At 47.2% G+C, this 18,565-nt stretch overlaps 1 protein-coding gene across 1 annotated transcript in view; it reads left to right on the top strand.

Annotated features, from left to right (window-relative positions):
* Positions 1–18,565, top strand: part of LOC142467239 (vascular endothelial growth factor receptor kdr-like) — a 145,984-nt gene that overhangs the window by 13,432 nt on the left and 113,987 nt on the right.

Below are 18,565 nucleotides of genomic sequence, written 5' to 3'. Positions count from 1 at the left end.
TCCTCCTACTGACTCTCCCCAAGGTGCAAGCTGGGACAGAGACGCAGAATGTGATACATCTCATTATAATCTGTGCACCATGTAACCCCCCCAACTCCTCCTACTGACTCTCCCCAAGGTGCAAGCTGGGGAAGAGACGCAGAATGTGATGCATCTCATTATAATCTGTGCACCATGTAACTCCCCCAACTCCTACTATTGACACCCACCAAGGTGCAAGCTGGGGCAGACGCAGAATGTGATACATCTCATTATAATCTGTGCCCCATGTAACTCCCCCAACTCCTCCTACTGACACCCACCAAGGTGCAAGCTGGGGCAGACGCAGAATGTGATACATCTCATTATAATCTGTGCACCATGTAACTCCCCCCAACTTCTCCTACTGACTCTCCCCAAGGTGCAAGCTGGGACAGAGACGCAGAATGTGATACATCTCATTATAATCTGTGCACCATGTAACTCCTCCCAACTCCTCCTACTGACTCTCCCCAAGGTGCAAGCTGGGACAGAGACGCAGAATGTGATACATCTCATTATAATCTGTGCACCATGTAACTCCCCCCAACTCCTCCTACTGACTCTCCCCAAGGTGCAAGCTGGGGCAGAGACGCAGAATGTGATACATCTCATTATAATCTGTGCACCATGTAACTCCCCCCAACTTCTCCTACTGACTCTCCCCAAGGTGCAAGCTGGGACAGAGACGCAGAATGTGATACATCTCATTATAATCTGTGCACCATGTAACTCCTCCCAACTCCTCCTACTGACTCTCCCCAAGGTGCAAGCTGGGACAGAGACGCAGAATGTGATACATCTCATTATAATCTGTGCACCATGTAACCCCCCCAACTCCTCCTACTGACTCTCCCCAAGGTGCAAGCTGGGGCAGAGACGCAGAATGTGATGCATCTCATTATAATCTGTGCACCATGTAACTCCCCCCAACTCCTCCTACTGACTCTCCCCAAGGTGCAAGCTGGGGCAGAGACGCAGAATGTGATACATCTCATTATAATCTGTGCACCATGTAACTCTCCCAACTCCTCCTACTGACTCTCCCCAAGGTGCAAGCTGGGGCAGAGATGCAGAATGTGATACATCTCATTATAATCTGTGCACCATGTAACTCCCCCAACTCCTACTATTGACACCCACCAAGGTGCAAGCTGGGGCAGACGCAGAATGTGATACATCTCATTATAATCTGTGCCCCATGTAACTCCCCCAACTCCTCCTACTGACACCCACCAAGGTGCAAGCTGGGGCAGACGCAGAATGTGATACATCTCATTATAATCTGTGCACCATGTAACTCCCCCCAACTCCTCCTACTGACTCTCCCCAAGGTGCAACCTGGAGCAGAGACGCAGAATGTGATACATCTCATTATAATCTGTGCCCCATGTAACTCCCCCAACTCCTCCTACTGACACCCACCAAGGTGCAAGCTGGGGCAGACGCAGAATGTGATACATCTCATTATAATCTGTGCACCATGTAACTCCCCCCAACTCCTCCTACTGACTCTCCCCAAGGTGCAAGCTGGGGCAGAAACGCAGAATGTGATACATCTCATTATAATCTGTGCACCATGTAACTCTCCCAACTCCTCCTACTGACTCTCCCCAAGGTGCAAGCTGGGGCAGAGATGCAGAATGTGATACACCTCATTATAATCTGTGCACCATGTAACTCCCCCAACTCCTACTATTGACACCCACCAAGGTGCAAGCTGGGGCAGACGCAGAATGTGATACATCTCATTATAATCTGTGCCCCATGTAACTCCCCCAACTCCTCCTACTGACACCCACCAAGGTGCAAGCTGGGGCAGACGCAGAATGTGATACATCTCATTATAATCTGTGCACCATGTAACTCCCCCCAACTCCTCCTACTGACTCTCCCCAAGGTGCAACCTGGAGCAGAGACGCAGAATGTGATACATCTCATTATAATCTGTGCCCCATGTAACTCCCCCAACTCCTCCTACTGACACCCACCAAGGTGCAAGCTGGGGCAGACGCAGAATGTGATACATCTCATTATAATCTGTGCACCATGTAACTCCCCCCAACTCCTCCTACTGACTCTCCCCAAGGTGCAAGCTGGGGCAGAGACGCAGAATGTGATACATCTCATTATAATCTGTGCACCATGTAACTCCTCCCAACTTCTCCTACTGACTCTCCCCAAGGTGCAAGCTGGGGCAGAGACGCAGAATGTGATACATCTCATTATAATCTGTGCACCATGTATCTCCCCCCAACTTCTACTGACTCTCCCCAAGGTGCAGGCTGGGGCAGAGACGCAGAATGTGATACATCTCATTATAATCTGCGCACCATGTAACTCCCCCCAACTTCTCCTACTGACTCTCCCCAAGGTGCAAGCTGGGGCAGAGACGCAGAATGTGATACATCTCATTATAATCTGTGCACCATGTAACTCCCCCCAACTCCTCCTACTGACTCTCCCCAAGGTGCAAGCTGGGGCAGACGCAGAATGTGATACATCTCATTATAATCTGTGCGCCATGTTAACTCCACCCAACTCCTCCTACTGATTCTCCCCAAGGTGCAAGTTGGGACAGAGACGCAGAATGTGATACATCTCATTATAATCTGTGCACCATGTAACTCCCCCCAAGGTGCAAGCTGGGGCAGACGCAGAATGTGATACATCTCATTATAATCTGTGCACCATGTAACTCCCCCCAACTCCTCCTACTGACTCTCCCCAAGGTGCAAGCTGGGGCAGAGATGCAGAATGTGATACATCTCATTATAATCTGTGCACCGTGTAACTCCCCCAACTCTTCCTACTGACTCTCCCCAAGGTGCAAGCTGGGACAGACGCAGAATGTGATACATCTCATTATAATCTGTGCACCATGTAACTCCCCCAACTCCTCCTACTGACTCTCCCCAAGGTGCAAGCTGGGACAGACGCAGAATGTGATAGGGTGCATTACAGCTTCAAATTGCAAAGCCAGAACAACCAACCTCAAAATGATTAGAACCAAAAGGTATAAAAAGCTGTCTGGGAGAAGGGTTTACTGGCTATGCACTTATTTAACCCATGCTGTGCTAAAGTTGGGTAATGTGGCAGATAGTAGAGTCCATGTTAAAATGATTTGAAGCAAAAGATTACACAGTGTGCTCATTTGCATGTCATTTCCCAGAATCCCTGGTTGCAGTGGATGCATTGCATGCTATGAGATGTTGGGGAAAGGCAGGGTTGCAGACCTGTCTGAGACATGTGAATGTGCTCACAAGTGATATTTTTATTCACTGTACAGTGAATAAAAGGTGGGGGTTTTTATCACCTTTTTTTACTCACCATAACTTATTTAATATATTTCATTACAATCTGTGCATCATGAAATTGACTTGATAAAGTCTTTTATATTTGCCTCTCAAAGCATAGGAGTAAAGTGAGATCCAGAGGAATCTGTTTATCAGGCGTGGGATCCCTTGTGATCAGGCACCTAACATTATTTGTATGGCACTTGGAGTCAGTGATGTGAAACATTTAGTGCTTCACAGTGCAATAAGTGGGAAGCATCTCAGAAATGTTTTTGTTGGACTGGGCTCAGTTCTAACATCTCATGAAACGGATTCCATGGGGAACTAATGCCTAAAATAAAAACCCTTTCATGTAAGAGACGTCCGTGGTACATCACAGAGAGAGACACGGCAGCCACACGAGCGCACAGGGTTCGGTACGTCTGTCTTTAAGTCGCAGGACCACTTACCAACAAATATTGGAGTTCTAATATAGTGAGAACACCTCATCCTTATAACAGGGTCTCAGTATGAACCACCCCATATCAGTAGGGGTTACATTGTGTGGTTTGTGTGTTACTGTGTACACTTTTGCTCCGTATGTAAATACACTATACATAAAAAGTTGCAGTTTGCATCACTCAAGTACTGTTTTGATTATTCATATTACATGTGATTGGCCTAAACCACTCCTCAAGAGCTACCAACAGGTCAGGTGTTCAGGACATCGGCTCAATCAGTGGCTCAGTCATTGAGCCACCTGTGCTGAAGCAGGGATAACCTGAACACCTGACCTGTTGGTAGACGTTGAGGACTAGCGTTGGATAACCCCTGGCCAAACCTCTGTAACGGTGGAATATTAATTGTAGGTTTATAATTTAGTGAATAAGGGAGAAGGTTATAAACCCATTCTAAAAAAAAGCAAGCATTTCCAGGGAGAAAAAACATACTTTTTCAGGTCTCCCAGATAAACAGGAGGAGGTGGTCATTATAAGCACACAGCAGAGGTGGTCATTATAAGCACACAGCAGGAGGTGGTCATTATAAGCACACAGGAGGAGGTGGTCATTATACGCACACAGGAGGAGGTGGTCATTATAAGCACACAGCAGGAGGTGGTCATTATAAGCACACAGGAGAAGGTGGTCATTATAAGCACACAGCAGGAGGTGGTCATTATAAGCACACAGGAGAAGGTGGTCATTATAAGCACACAGGAGGAGGTGGTCATTATAAGCACACAGGAGGAGGTGGTCATTATAAACACACAGGAGGAGGTGGTCATTATAAGCACACAGGAGGAGGTGGTCATTATAAGCACACAGCAGGAGGTGGTCATTATACGCACACAGGAGGAGGTGGTCATTATACGCACACAGGAGGAGGTGGTCATTATAAGCAGGAGGAGGTGGTCATTATAAGCACACAGGAGGAGGTGGTCATTATAAGCACACAGGAGGAGGTGGTCATTATAAGCACACAGGAGAAGGTGGTCATTATAAGCACACAGGAGGAGGTGGTCATTATAAGCACACAGGAGGAGGTGGTCATTATAAGCACACAGGAGAAGGTGGTCATTATAAGCATACTATAAGCACACAGGAGGAGGTGGTCATTATAAGCACACAGGAGGAGGTGGTCATTATAAGCACACAGGAGGAGGTGGTCATTATAAGCACACAGGAGGAGGTGGTCATTATAAGCACACAGGAGGAGGTGGTCATTATAAGCACACAGGAGAAGGTGGTCATTATAAGCACACTATAAGCACACAGGAGGAGGTGGTCATTATACGCACACAGGAGGAGGTGGTCATTATAAGTACACAGGAGGAGGTGGTCATTATAAGCAGGAGGAGGTGGTCATTATAAGCACACAGGAGGAGGTGGTCATTATAAGCACACAGGAGGAGGTGGTCATTATAAGCACACAGGAGGAGGTGGTCATTATAAGCACACAGGAGGAGGTGGTCATTATAAGCACACAGGAGGAGGTGGTCATTATAAGCACACAGGAGGAGGTGGTCATTATAAGCACACAGGAGGAGGTGGTCATTATAAGCACACAATGTGTTGTGTCCACGGTGTGAGGCATCCTCCTGTCAGCTTGTTCCCCTAAAATCTCTTCTGAGCGTTCTTCATTTTTAGAAGCGTGTGTTATTAGGTCGGAGCACGGCCGGCCCCGGGGAAAGCATCTCTCTGAAATCTCAGCGCTCTCAGCAGCAGTCCCAGACATACACGGACCTGCAGGAACACAAGGCTACCCCAAACTGTGCCCAGACCCCTGTCCTGCAGCCCTCGCGCACACAGCCACAAGGGCATGGCTGTTATATGCACCTGTGTATGAAGGGACGCAAATGCCCACTTGACCATTTTTTTGTCTTTGATAGATCTGGCATTGTTTATTTGCATTAATATTATCCCAGTATTGCAGGCTGGTAAACTTGGATAAAGAGGGGGGGGGGGGATTTACTAAAGAGTCCCAGCTGGGTCAAGACCAGCACAAAAGAACCCTCCCCGCATGTCCAAATTACAAACACTCAGAGCTGGTGTACAAAGCAGAGTCAAAAGGCCAAGAAACAGCATCCAACTGACCAACTGTCCAACTGTCCATGGCTGCACAAACATTCTGTGAGAGGAATGCTGGGAATGCCGAACACCCCCCCCCCCCAGCCCCTGATGCTGAGAAAGTGGTGTGAGAATACATGATGGGTTATGACAGAACAGAACCTAAGTGAAATTCCTAGGAATCTCAGTCATTTTTAGGATTTCTCACGTTATAAGAGTCTCGCTAAATAAGCATATTTTCGTTAACCGCTTTATTGTAACCCATTCCTCAGGACTTTCTGCCAGTAAAGAGGCCATAATGTCATTTTCAGTCCAGAACCTGTAAATATGCAGAATATCATCGTGGCCGGGTGTACTGCTATTGTTTCTACTACATCAGGAACTTGGTGTGTATTCCACAAGACAGGAAAACACCTCCTCCGTTTCTTAGCATGCACAAAACACACAACTCATCCCAAATTATCTCTGCACTGAGAATTCCAAAAATAGCCCCTGCACAATGTGAGGGGGAGTGAGGGGGAGGCAGTACGTGTCACTGGGGAGAAGTGGTAAGGAAAGGAGGAATTGTATTTGTGATTAAAGCAGAATTGCAGCTATTATCAGTATTTAGTTATCACTTCTAGACCTGTTCTGGATTAACTGCTTCTGCATTAGTTCAGTCCACACTGATGTTTCTAGAGTTTGACAATATCCGGCTGTACTTGAAGTTTTTTTTACTTATATGGTTCATGCAGATTGATCCAGATCCTTAAACGTGGAGATTTGGGCCAATTCGAACCTGGCCTTTGTGACAAGGATACAGGATTTGACACATCACGTTACAATGTGTGACTGTAACAGCAGATATAGACGCTACCCAAATCATCAGCTGGTTCCCAAAAGGCAAAATATGTTAAAGAACTTGGCACTTTGGGAATGCCCCATGCCAGGAAGGGGTCTCTATGTTTTTGCCATTAAATTGATGCTAAACAAAATACACCGCTGGTGTATAACCAAATCAATGCACATGTATGCAGATGGCACAATCCTATATGCACACAGCCCTAGCCTCTCCGACCTTGAACACATACTTCAATGTGACTTTTTGAGACTTAAAAATTGGATTTCCCAAAACAAACTGTTTTTAACACTGACAAGACTGTAACAATTCTATTTGGTACCAAGGCTACATTTTTAAAGCTTCCAATGAATGAGCTCATCTGAGCTTATCATCTGAGATCTGACTCCAAAAGACTGTTCATGGTCCCAAGGTTCAACAAAGTATCCGGCCGCTCCTCCTCCTCTCACCGTGCTCCCCAAAACTGTAACAATCTACCAGAGACTCTCACAGCCGCCACCAGTCTAAGTTCTTTCATAACTAAGGCTGCCTCACATTTTAATCTGGGCTGTAACTGTTACATACGCGTATAATATATATTATCTCTAACTGTGCATGCTATGTCTTGTATATAATGTATACCCTGCTCACTTATGTAACTACCGTATGTATTTGTCATTAGAACTCTGTGCCCAGGACATACTTGAAAACGAGCGGTAACTCTTCTTCTTCTTCTATAAATACATATAAATGGCTATATGACTGATGCTCAATGTTAATGTCAATCAAAGTCTGTTCTTTCATCTGCTTTAACCCTTTTGCTGCCAGAGGGCTCAGCAACTTATTGCGGTCAGCAGAGAAGCCGCAGCTCAGCGAGTAAAGACATTGACTGATAACAGTGACACCGAGTGTGAAGCAGGGGAACATGGTTTAATTCCCGCTGTTCGCTCCTTGTGACCTTGGGCAAGTCCCTTTATCTCCCTGTGCCTCAGGCACCAAAATCATACATTGTAAGCTCTGCGGGGCAGGGACTGCGTCTGTAACATTCCTATGTGCTGTGTACCGCGCGCTGTACTGTCATTGTGACGCGCCGAGTTCCATTGGGAGAAAAGCGCTGTATGAAATAAAGTTATTACAGGGTGTTAAACTCCAGCATAAACCTGCAACCTGCCTTCTGCATGTCTGTCACACCACAATGTGCCAGCACACGCTGCAGGTACAAGGGAGATAAATGGTTAAACGGGACAATGTGATGCGGACATGCAAGAGAACCTGCCAGAAGGGCCGGTTACAAACCATTGGGGCTTTATTGTGTCAGATTCTCCGGCTGCAAAACCAGAGCAGAGAAGAAGGCCCCAGATTGATCATAGGAACAAAACTAATGCTGATTTCCATGGGATTCTAGTTCCTTTGATAAATCCGGAGTTTCTGTTTTGTTTGACACAGTGTGTGTGTGTGTGTTACATTGTGGATGATACAATACATCGGAGTACACACGCAGGAACACCAGCCAACAAGCAGCCACGGTACAAATCGGATTTATGTATAAACAGATGTGCTCTCCCCTTACTGTCCCGATGCATTCAATCACACCGATAAATAATCAGGTTACAGCAGAATAGATCGGTGACATAAGGAACACGGAGACGGGTTCAGGTGTAACACAATATGTAAAGAATTCATCTGGACTTGGTTTATGCCACAGTGTTGCAGCCGGAACTGGACTTGTCCTGATTGTTTTTACCAGTCCGATCTGATCTCGATTAACCATTTCATTGCCAGAGGGACCTGCCGAACATTTGTATAAAGAGCCTGCGTGGGTCAAGCCTCTGGTTTATTGCGGCTCCCTTTATGTAGTTACTTTTATTGTGTTTTATAAATGTGTAACTACAGGAGTCACTCACCAGCTGGTGGCCAGTGAGTTAACCTCTCGGGGTGTGAGAGTCTGTTGATGCTGATAACATATCCCACACCCTGTGTGATGGTGACGGAGGTCCTGGATGGGGAGGGAACGTGTGACAGCAAACCCTGTATCCCATTCACTGCAGTCCCCAAGTCTTCACAAACTCACACTCAGTATTTTCACATACAGTATGTTTTTAAGAACCTGAAAAGGTTTCCACCGTAACCAGGTGCACAAGGAAGCTTTTCACACTCAACAATTTTACAATCTTCAACGTGACACTTGCTTTTCTTGATCTTGTGATGTTTTCTTGATAACGGCTGCCTGGAACAGAACTGCTCTATAACTCCGCTTTGACCCCTGCAGTGTAGGAGTCAATGCAGCATTCGTTCTCTAGTTCCATAGGAGGCCCTAAGAAACTCCCTATGTACAGTACATTGTATTCTGCGACACATGGCAGTTTGCAGGACACTGCGTTCTATGGCTGAGTGCATGTGTTTTATGGAATGCAGTGTGTGCTGCTGATGGGATTATTAAATGTTCTGTGGGTGACGGTAATCACCGGTGAGAAAGCATTGTTATGTCACAACTGTTTTCCAATTAAACACGGTTGTAGGAACCTTCCATACCCAATATTAGATTGAATGATGGCAGCAAGGGAGTTTGCCCAGCGCTACATGGTGTATTGTATGATGATACCAAGTATCTCTGTATTCTTTCTAATCTCCCCATGCTACTTACGCAGCAATCCTCGCTGCTTATTTTCAGCGCCAGGGATCCTCGGTTCTTGGGATACTTACCTGTGAACTCACAGGATATAATTCGCTCTCCAGGGGAAACAAAATGGCCGACAAATCGCCAATAGGAAGCTGCAACATCCCTGGTTGTTACAACGTACTGGACAGCCATATAAATCCCCTTTAAAAAGCATGAATTAACGCCGGTAACTTCACCGGTAGCAATCTTGGGAACTGGAGAGTCCCTGGGGCTGATAATAGGGAGGTTCGGCGTGGGAGTACCCCAACTTCAAATACATCTGAAAAATAGGTCGATATCTCTGAAAAAGTTACTACAGTAACCAAACAAATACTCTGTGGTACATTCTCAAAAATGCCACATTAACCTCTTCTGTGCCCGCAGTCATTGATTGAGCCACCTGTGCTGAAGCAGTGATATCCTTAAAACCTGACCTGTTGGTGACCCTTGAGCACTTGAGTTGGCGCCCTGCCCCACACAATCAGGATTCATTGTTTGTGCCTATATTATTACACACTGATACGTGGAGTAAAGTCGTCACTTAGCTGGCCCACGTTCGGATGGACATTCCATTCGGTGTTTTAATGACACTGCACAAAGTGTGGAAACTCTCAGACAGATCCACGCTGCGTTGTGTCCCAGTAAAACGTGACACACCGGATCACAGCTTGGATGGATAATCACATTATTCTTGGACTCCAACTCGCAGTATCCCGAGCGCACCCCGCGATACGAAGCGATTCGCATCTCCGATTCTGCACGTCACATCCCAACACATTCCACGCACGCCACGGCCCTCGTTCAGCACACGGACAGCACTTCCCAGCGCTGGAGTAGAGTGCAGCTCCGTCCAAATGACTGGGACTTCAATCTTCTCCAGCAAAGGGAAGTGGTTTCCCAGCATATTGAATAAGAGCATGTTCATGAATGACAGCACTCAGAGTTAGCCTCACTCACTGTACAAGTCTCACTTACTTTTTTAGTCTTTATTTAAAGCAGGGGTCCACAAACTGGCCAGCTCTTATGGATATCCCTGCTTCAGCACAGGTGGCTCAATCAGTGGCTCAGTCAAAGACTGCACCATCTATGCTGAAGCAGGGATATCCTTAAAACCTCTGCGGTTGGTGGCCGCTGGGGGCTGGAGTTGGCCACACCTGGGTTAACCGGACATGAGGAAACCACCTGATCCTACCCGAGGCCTTTGCTTCGGATACAGGGCCGTAAGGTGATGGCTTTGGGGGGAGGGAAAGCGGCCTCGTCACCCTCAGAAGCTCAGTGCGGTCTCTCACTTTGCCACAAGCTACATTCTTACAGACCGTGTCATCCAAAAACAGTGAGTCACCGAGCAAAGGGGAACGAATCGGGGCTAATACAGGCGGTGCCGCGCAGGGTCACTCAGGGGAGATGGAGAAGGTTACACATTATAAGCATCAATGTATAAGGCACCAGCCTATTCCATAGCGCAGTACAATGGGAAATTTAAGGATTGTGAGTATGTATATCTGATGCTACTTGTAGCAGCTGGAAGATATTCATTGATTTAGCCAACTGCATATCTTCCAGATCCACGTTCTTTCTTTGATAATTCTAGCGCTGGTTGATTGATTAACAAAAGCAAAATCATTGCAAATCGAAGGTTGGGGTCAGCATGGTGTAATGGAAGCGTTACTTTGAAGTGTGTGACGCTGGGGACTCACGGGACAGGGCTGCGCAGGGCGCGTTTCCTGGGCGTACACACGGTACAATCGGGCTTATTTGCATTAGTTTGGCAGGGAACCTCTGCCCCCCATAATCGCTCGTTTCCTTACGTTCAATCTTACGACTGACAGTCCTAATGTTACTTTAATGTAGATTTGTAGAGAGTAATGTTTCCAGTTGGCTCTCTGCACCGCTGATCAATAATTGCTCATTTTCATGTAACTTTAGACCTGTCATAGCCAAGCATAATGTCACTTTAAGGACTCTATTCATAAGAAAATAACATTAGAGGATATCCAAGCGGCATTTCAAAAAATCTTTTTTTGTTTTAATATATGCAGCTTTTATTGAAAAACAACTTTCTCCCACGATCGAGCAGCAAAGTTCCTGATTCCCAGGGTTCACTAAATGGCGGACTTTCAATCAATCGTTCAGTCAGTAACTCAGCAGCTACACTGTATTCTTATATTACCATGGTAACATTATCTATTGTTACAGTTTGCATCTGAAACTGCTGGGAATATTGGCAACAAATTATTAGAAACAGGAAAGTTTTACAAAGATCTTGCACTGCTGGGGAGGTGGCTAAACTGCTATATAAATCAAAGGAAGCTCAGTGTATTAAACCTCGTTAAAAATGGCATCAAGATTTGAATTCAAAAAATATATATTATCTAATACTACAGAACAGATTTTATTGTAAATCACACATATTGCTTGGATTGCTCCTTTAAGCGGACTGTGGAGAACACCATTTCTAATGGGGTTATAGAAGGGGCAGCTGCCTCAGGCCTTTTATCCATAAGGGGGTCTCACCTCATTAGAAGGGGCCCCCATTGAGCGCTGCTCACTACTCATTCATTCAACAACCAGAGAAAGATGAAGGTCTTGTGATGAAGTAGGAAGTAAAAGCATTGCCCTGAATATTCAGGAGCTGGATTGTATTTACTCATTTCTCAGTATAGATATCTCCTCAAAACGGTAAAACAGTCAAAGAAACTGCAGGAAAAAGCCCCCACAATCAGTCCTACAATACAACAAAAACAGGACAAGCATTCTAAGCCAGGGCTGGACAACTCCAGTCCTCACGGGCCACCAAACAGGTCCCTGCTTCAGCACAGGTGGCTCAGTCAAACTAAGTCACCTGTGCTGAAGCAGGGATAGCCATAAAACCTGGCCTGATGGTGGCCCGTGAGGACGAAGTTTGAGACTGCTGGATTAGAGGTTTACTGTCTCAGTAATGGTGCTGTGTCTTATTCTCACGTTATAAGATCACCTTATTCAAGCCACAGCACCCCCCCCCCACCCCCGGGTGTGGAGTCCCCAGAACAGAGACAGACGCCCCCCGCACCGCGATTAGATCTCATTCTAAGGAGGAGGTGATATCCTAGTGAAAGACAGTGGAGGTTTCCTTTGATAAATCGGGCGACATTATTTTGCACTTGTTCTGCCCGGAGTGTGCCCCGTGGAGACTTCGTAAATGTATTTATAAAATGTTTTAACCAGTTAATATCGCATTGAAAGTTGCCGCGCGTTTTCACGTATGTCCCGGGCGCAGAGTTATGATAACATGACATAGTTACATTAAATGAAAGGGTTATGCATTATATTTACAGACATTCCAGGACAGTAGGAGATAATAGGATTATGGGCGTATGTAAAAGTTAGGCATGATTAAAATGTGAGAGCTGAAGTCTTGAAATTAAGTAAAGCAGTACTTTCTTTTTTATCACTGACATTTTCCCCTTTAATATGCGCATCAATAAAATCCACACAATTATAAGTAATTAGCCAATTTGCCGATCGAGCTGTTCTCCTGAGGTCAATCGGTGAAAATTCGGCTCGGGGGTTCAATAAATGGCTGTCAGTGCAACAGAAGAGGACCAAGGATGCAAAGCTCTGTGGGGAGGATCATGTGACCAGGCAGTCACTAGATACAATTAGTGCACTGCTAGAGAGAGGGCGGGGCTCAAAAAGGGGTTTGCCAGAGTCTGTTTCAGAAGAGGAAGGGAATGTGACTTTGTAAATGGTTGCTATAGAAACAAAAAATGCTGGTTACTAGTGATGTACTGAGTACCGGTTAATTACCCAGTACTTTTTTCGGTACCCGGACTTGGCACCGGGAGCCTGGGACCTGGGCCGGGTAATTTCCATTCTGCTCCCTTCCGCCGGCGGCGGAGGGTGAGGAGACCGCTGTGGAGGGTGCAGTGGCGGTGTGACCGGAGCAGGAGCGATACTATTGGACAGCCAGCTCCTCCCCGGCTGTCCAATAGTAATGCTCCCGCTCCGGTCACATGGTTCCCCAGCTCTCACCGGCATCAGCTGTGCTGTGTTCCGCTGCTCCCACCGGCTCCACAAGGACGTCCTCTGCGGCCACCGCGACCAGGATGTCTGCCGCTGCTCCCACAATGTCGCCGTGGTTCGGCTCACCCTCCGCCGCAGGTGATTGAATGCTACCCGGACGGGTACCCAGCAAAATGTCTCATTTTTTTTAATACTATAAGTATTTTCGTATTTTCTCATAGCACAGAACTGATATATATATTAAAAAACACATGTAGGATATTGCTTGGTCTGCAGCTTTAAACTGGAGACGGTTTTGAGAGTCTCTGGTAGATTGTTCCAGTTTTGGGGTGCACGGTAAGAGAAGGGGGAGCGGCCGGATACTTTGTTGAACCTTGGGACCATGAACAGTCTTTTGGAGTCAGATCTCAGGTGATACGTGTAGAAGGGGCGAGGAGCTGGTTCTCTGCACCCACTATATCTTATTTATTTGATGTGTGGTTGAAATCTATCACAGATTCACATAGCAAAGCCGGTATAACCAGCCTCGCACGGAGGAGGCCCAAAAGGTCGAAGTAGCTGTCTGTGAGTAGGTTACTGGCTCTGCACTTCTGTAACCCAGGCTGTGCTGTGAAAGCGGTGTCATACGGGAGGCATAAACTTATAGGGGTCCCATGTTAAAATGGACAAGAAGCAAAAGGTGACACTGTGTGCTCATTTGCATGTCGTTACCCAGATTCCCTGGCTGCCGTGGAAGCGCTGTATGCTGATAGATAATGGGGAGAGGGGCAGGTCTGTGGATCTGTCCGAGACACGTGGGATTTTTACTTGCTAAATGACCCCCTAATTCACGGGATCGTTACCAGCTCTGCCGCTTCAGAAATCTGTTCCTAGCAATGAGAAGGTATTTTCTGCATGTCCTGTGACTCAGATTTCCTCATGAGCAACAGGAAGGGTTTTTTGATAGTCAGATATCCTTCTAATGATCGTTTCGTAGCCTTTCTCCAAAAAGACATTTCCGACCATATAATTACGGCTGCGGAAAACATTGAGGTTAATTTATTTGATTGGTCGAGGTGCGTAACTGTTACTCACGAGAAGAAACCTCTGAATGGGATATTCAGTATTTATTCTTTAACAGTGCTGGTAGTGTGTGCATCACTGTGTGTTACAGAATGTACATGCACAATGAATCTCTGTCCCAAAGAACTTGCAATCTAATTTTTGATGCCTGAGATACACAGATATAATGCGTCTTACCGAAGGCTACAGTTTCTCTCTTCGGCCTCATGAAGCGCACGCGAGAGGCGGGGTTATTGTAGTACGGCTATGGTGCAAGTAAGGACGATAAGATCTATGGAGGCTACCAGACGTCCGTCTTCAGTGGACTGTCCCTTATTTTAGACAGCCTTATATTGAGTGACACTCCGTGTAAATGAGTGAGACTGCCTTATATTGAGTGACACTCCGTGTAAATGAGTGAGACCGCCTTATATTGAGTGACACTCCGTGTAAATGAGTGAGACCGCCTTATATTGAGTGACACTCAGTGTAAATGAGTGAGACCGCCTTATATTGAGTGACACTCAGTGTAAATGAGTGAGACCGTCTTATATTGAGTGACACTCAGTGTAAATGAGTGAGACCGCCTTATATTGAGTGACACTCAGTGTAAATGAGTGAGACCGCCTTATATTGAGTGACACTCAGTGTAAATGAGTGAGACCGCCTTATATTGAGTGACACTCAGTGTAAATGAGTGAGACCGCCTTATATTGAGTGACACTCAGTGTAAATGAGTGAGACCGCCTTATATTGAGTGACACTCCGTGTAAATGAGTGAGACAGCCTTATATTGAGTGACACTCAGTGTAAATGAGTGAGACAGCCTTATATTGAGTGACACTCAGTGTAAATGAGTGAGACAGCCTTATATTGAGTGACACTCAGTGTAAATGAGTGAGACTGCCTTCCAATGTGTAACCGTCTCTCAGAAAGAATGAGAATAAACGTTCTTTCCCGTCCAGAGAACGCGGCCACATTTCCCACTCCTTTGGGGAGTGAAGGGTTAAGGAGATTCAGTAGCTGCCTCCCTGGGACAATGCTGGGACCCCCCCCCCCCTGGCGGGGGACGGGACCCTCCGGCGGGGGGACGGGACCCTCCGGCGGGGGACGGGGCTCCATTGTATGGGTTGGAATAAGTGACCCTGCCCGTTTCCGGCTGTTACTGCAGATCGTGCCTTAGAAAACAATCTGAGCACAGCTGGGAGCGCGACCCGCAGTCCCACCCGCGCAGCAATAAGGACCGGCAGGGACCGGCAGGGACCGGCAGGGCTGGGGCCACCAACAGGTCAGGTTTTAAGGCTATCCTGGCTTCAGCACAGGCGGCTCAATCGAAGACTGAGTCACCTGTGCTGAAGCTGGAACTGATTGAGCCACCTGTGCTGAAGCAGGGATATCATAAAAACCGGACCTGTTGGTGGCCCTTGAGGTCTGGAGAAGAGCACCCCTGCTTGAGAACACAGCCCCATGATAAAAGGGTTTTCATTGTATCTCCAGAATACATATTTACATCATATTAAAGCCAGTTTGTTTTCTTTCCCTCAGAACGGAGTCTGTTTTCTCCCAGCGAGAGGTGTGTGTGTGTGTGGTGTGTGTGGTGTGTGTGGTGTGTGTGTGTTGTGTGTGTGGTGTGTGTGTGTGGTGTGTGTGTGTGGTGTGTGTGTGGTGTGTGTGTGTGGTGTGTGTGTGGTGTGTGTGTGGTGTGTGTGTGGTGTGTGTGTGTGGTGTGTGTGTGGTGTGTGTGTGTGTATCCCATGGGAATTTAGGGATAGGGGACATCCATGGGAAATTTTGGCTGATATAGAATAAATTACTCTGTGTGGAGGGGGCAAGGTGGATAAGATGGGGCGATGATACGTTTGCAGAGGTAATAGGCTTTGAGGAGGAAATCAGGTTTTCAGACTAGTTTCTTAGGGGAGCAAATAGAGAGCGTTAAACCATAATCCCTTGAAAATGTATGGAATAGGCCCATGTTTAATAAGTGGTGCTACTGCAGAAGACACACTATATTCTATTCAAGTAAATGGGCTTGTAAGGCGCCCTCCCGGGACCAGAAGATGCCTTATAGAATAGCACCATCTAGTAAATATTTGCTCCGTCCTGCAGGGTTAATTTTTACAGGAAATAGAACTTAAATATGCAAAACCCGGTAATCAGCAGCAAAAAATCCCCCGTTATTCAGAACATGGTCAGGAATCCCCAATACGTGCAACAAAAATCCACTTTTACTAAACAAACAACGAAATCTATTAAAAAAACCTGGTTATACATCTGCAGATCTGTGCATGGGTTAATACTCAAACCCTGGTCCTGTTTCACAGGGACAGGCGCAGCCAGTCCTGGCTTCACAGTTTGGGTTTTCTGCAGATTCTAACAAGACCGAGTAATTCCTGGCACAGCGATTCCATCTTTCTTTTACCTTACCCAGGGGCGGCCAAATCCAGTCCTCAAGGGCCACCAACAGGCCAGGCATTAGGGATATCCCTGCTTCAGCACAGGTGGCTCTATCAATGCCTCAGTCAAAGACTGAGCTGCTTGTGCTGAAGCAGGGATATCCTGAAAACCTGAACTGTTGGGGGCACTTGAGGACTGGAGTTGGCCACCCCTGGGTTAACCCCTTCACTGTCAGAGGGGCCAGTGATGCCTTGTAGAGCAATACATGGCAGCCCCTACTGGCAACAAAGGGTTAAACCAACTCATTGTCAGAAGGGAGCGTAATGCTCCGCAGTGTGCTGCTTAATGCTCCGCAGTGTGCTGCTTAATGCTCCGCAGTGTGCTGCTTAATGCTCCGCAGTGTGCTGCTTAATGCTCCGCAGTGTGCTGCTTAATGCTCTGCAGTGTGCTGCTTAATGCTCTGCAGTGTGCTGCTTAATGCTCCGCAGTGTGCTGCTTAATGCTCCGCAGTGTGCTGCTTAATGCTCCGCAGTGTGCTGCTTAATGCTCCGCAGTGTGCTGCTTAATGCTCCGCAATGTGCTGCTTAATGCTCCGCAATGTGCTGCTTAATTCTCCGCAGTGTGCTGCTTAATGCTCCGCAGTGTGCTGCTTAATGCTCCGCAGTGTGCTGCTTAATGCTCCGCAGTGTGCTGCTTAATGCTCCGCAGTGTGCTGCTTAATGCTCCGCAATGTGCTGCTTAATTCTCTGCAGTGTGCTGCTTAACGCTCTGCAGTGTGCTGCTTAATGCTCCGCAATGTGCTGCTTAATTCTCCGCAGTGTGCTGCTTAATGCTCCGCAGTGTGCTGCTTAATGCTCCGCAGTGTGCTGCTTAATGCTCCGCAGTGTGCTGCTTAATGCTCCGCAATGTGCTGCTTAATGCTCCGCAGTGTGCTGCTTAAGGCCTGGGACATAGTGAATTAATGCGGGCGGAGGCGCGCTGAGGCTCAGGGAAAGCGGTGCTTTCTCTGGCCTTACACAGCGCGCCGTCCGTGGGCGTGTCGTGGGCGGGTCTGGGGAGCTCACGTGACCGGCCCTGCGCTCCGGCGAGCGCCAAATTTGAAACCTCCGTCAGACACACGCTTCCCCAAGCGTGCGGACGCGTGCACGAGCCCCTGCTAAAGCCTCTCTGATTGTGGCTGCAGGGGCTCAGTGCCGAGCAGCAGCGCGGCTCAGCGCGGGTCAGCACATAAGCGCTGACCATGCCCGAGGCCTAATGCTCCGCAGTGTGCTGCTTAATGCTCCGCAGTGTGCTGCTTAATGCTCCGCAGTTTGCTGCTTAATGCTCCGCAGTGTGCTGCTTAATGCTCTGCAGTGAAGGTTATAACCTTCCACATTCTCCCTGATAAAAGTGCCCCCCCCCCCACACCCAATCACGTCAATGCAGTTCCCACCCTAAAACGCGCGTGTGTGCGGCTGTGATCCTTTGCGCTGGGTGTGTACGTGCGTCTCCGGCACACCGAGGTGTCGCTCTGTAACACAAACACAGGGAAGAAAAGATTCTTCAGCTGCAAAAACATATGTACGGGCTGACAAATGCCTCTCTGCAGACAGAACAATGGGCATATACAGTCAGGAAATCCCTGCCTAGTCTCACTGTATATAACATATCCAGATACTGTTATAGCACCGGACAGACACTGCTTGCTTTCCAAACACAAGTCCAGGAGCTTAAAGAATGGAGCTCTGCTCAGAGCTCAGCTCATGTTAAAAGATTACCAGGTAACCTCAGAAGGTAGAAATGAATAAAATCA

The sequence above is a fragment of the Ascaphus truei genome, chromosome 16, assembly GCF_040206685.1.
Source record: "Ascaphus truei isolate aAscTru1 chromosome 16, aAscTru1.hap1, whole genome shotgun sequence".
NCBI classification, from domain to species: Eukaryota; Metazoa; Chordata; class Amphibia; order Anura; family Ascaphidae; genus Ascaphus; species Ascaphus truei.
Note: the sequence above shows the minus strand (reverse complement) of the source record. Positions and strands in the feature narration are given on the sequence as shown.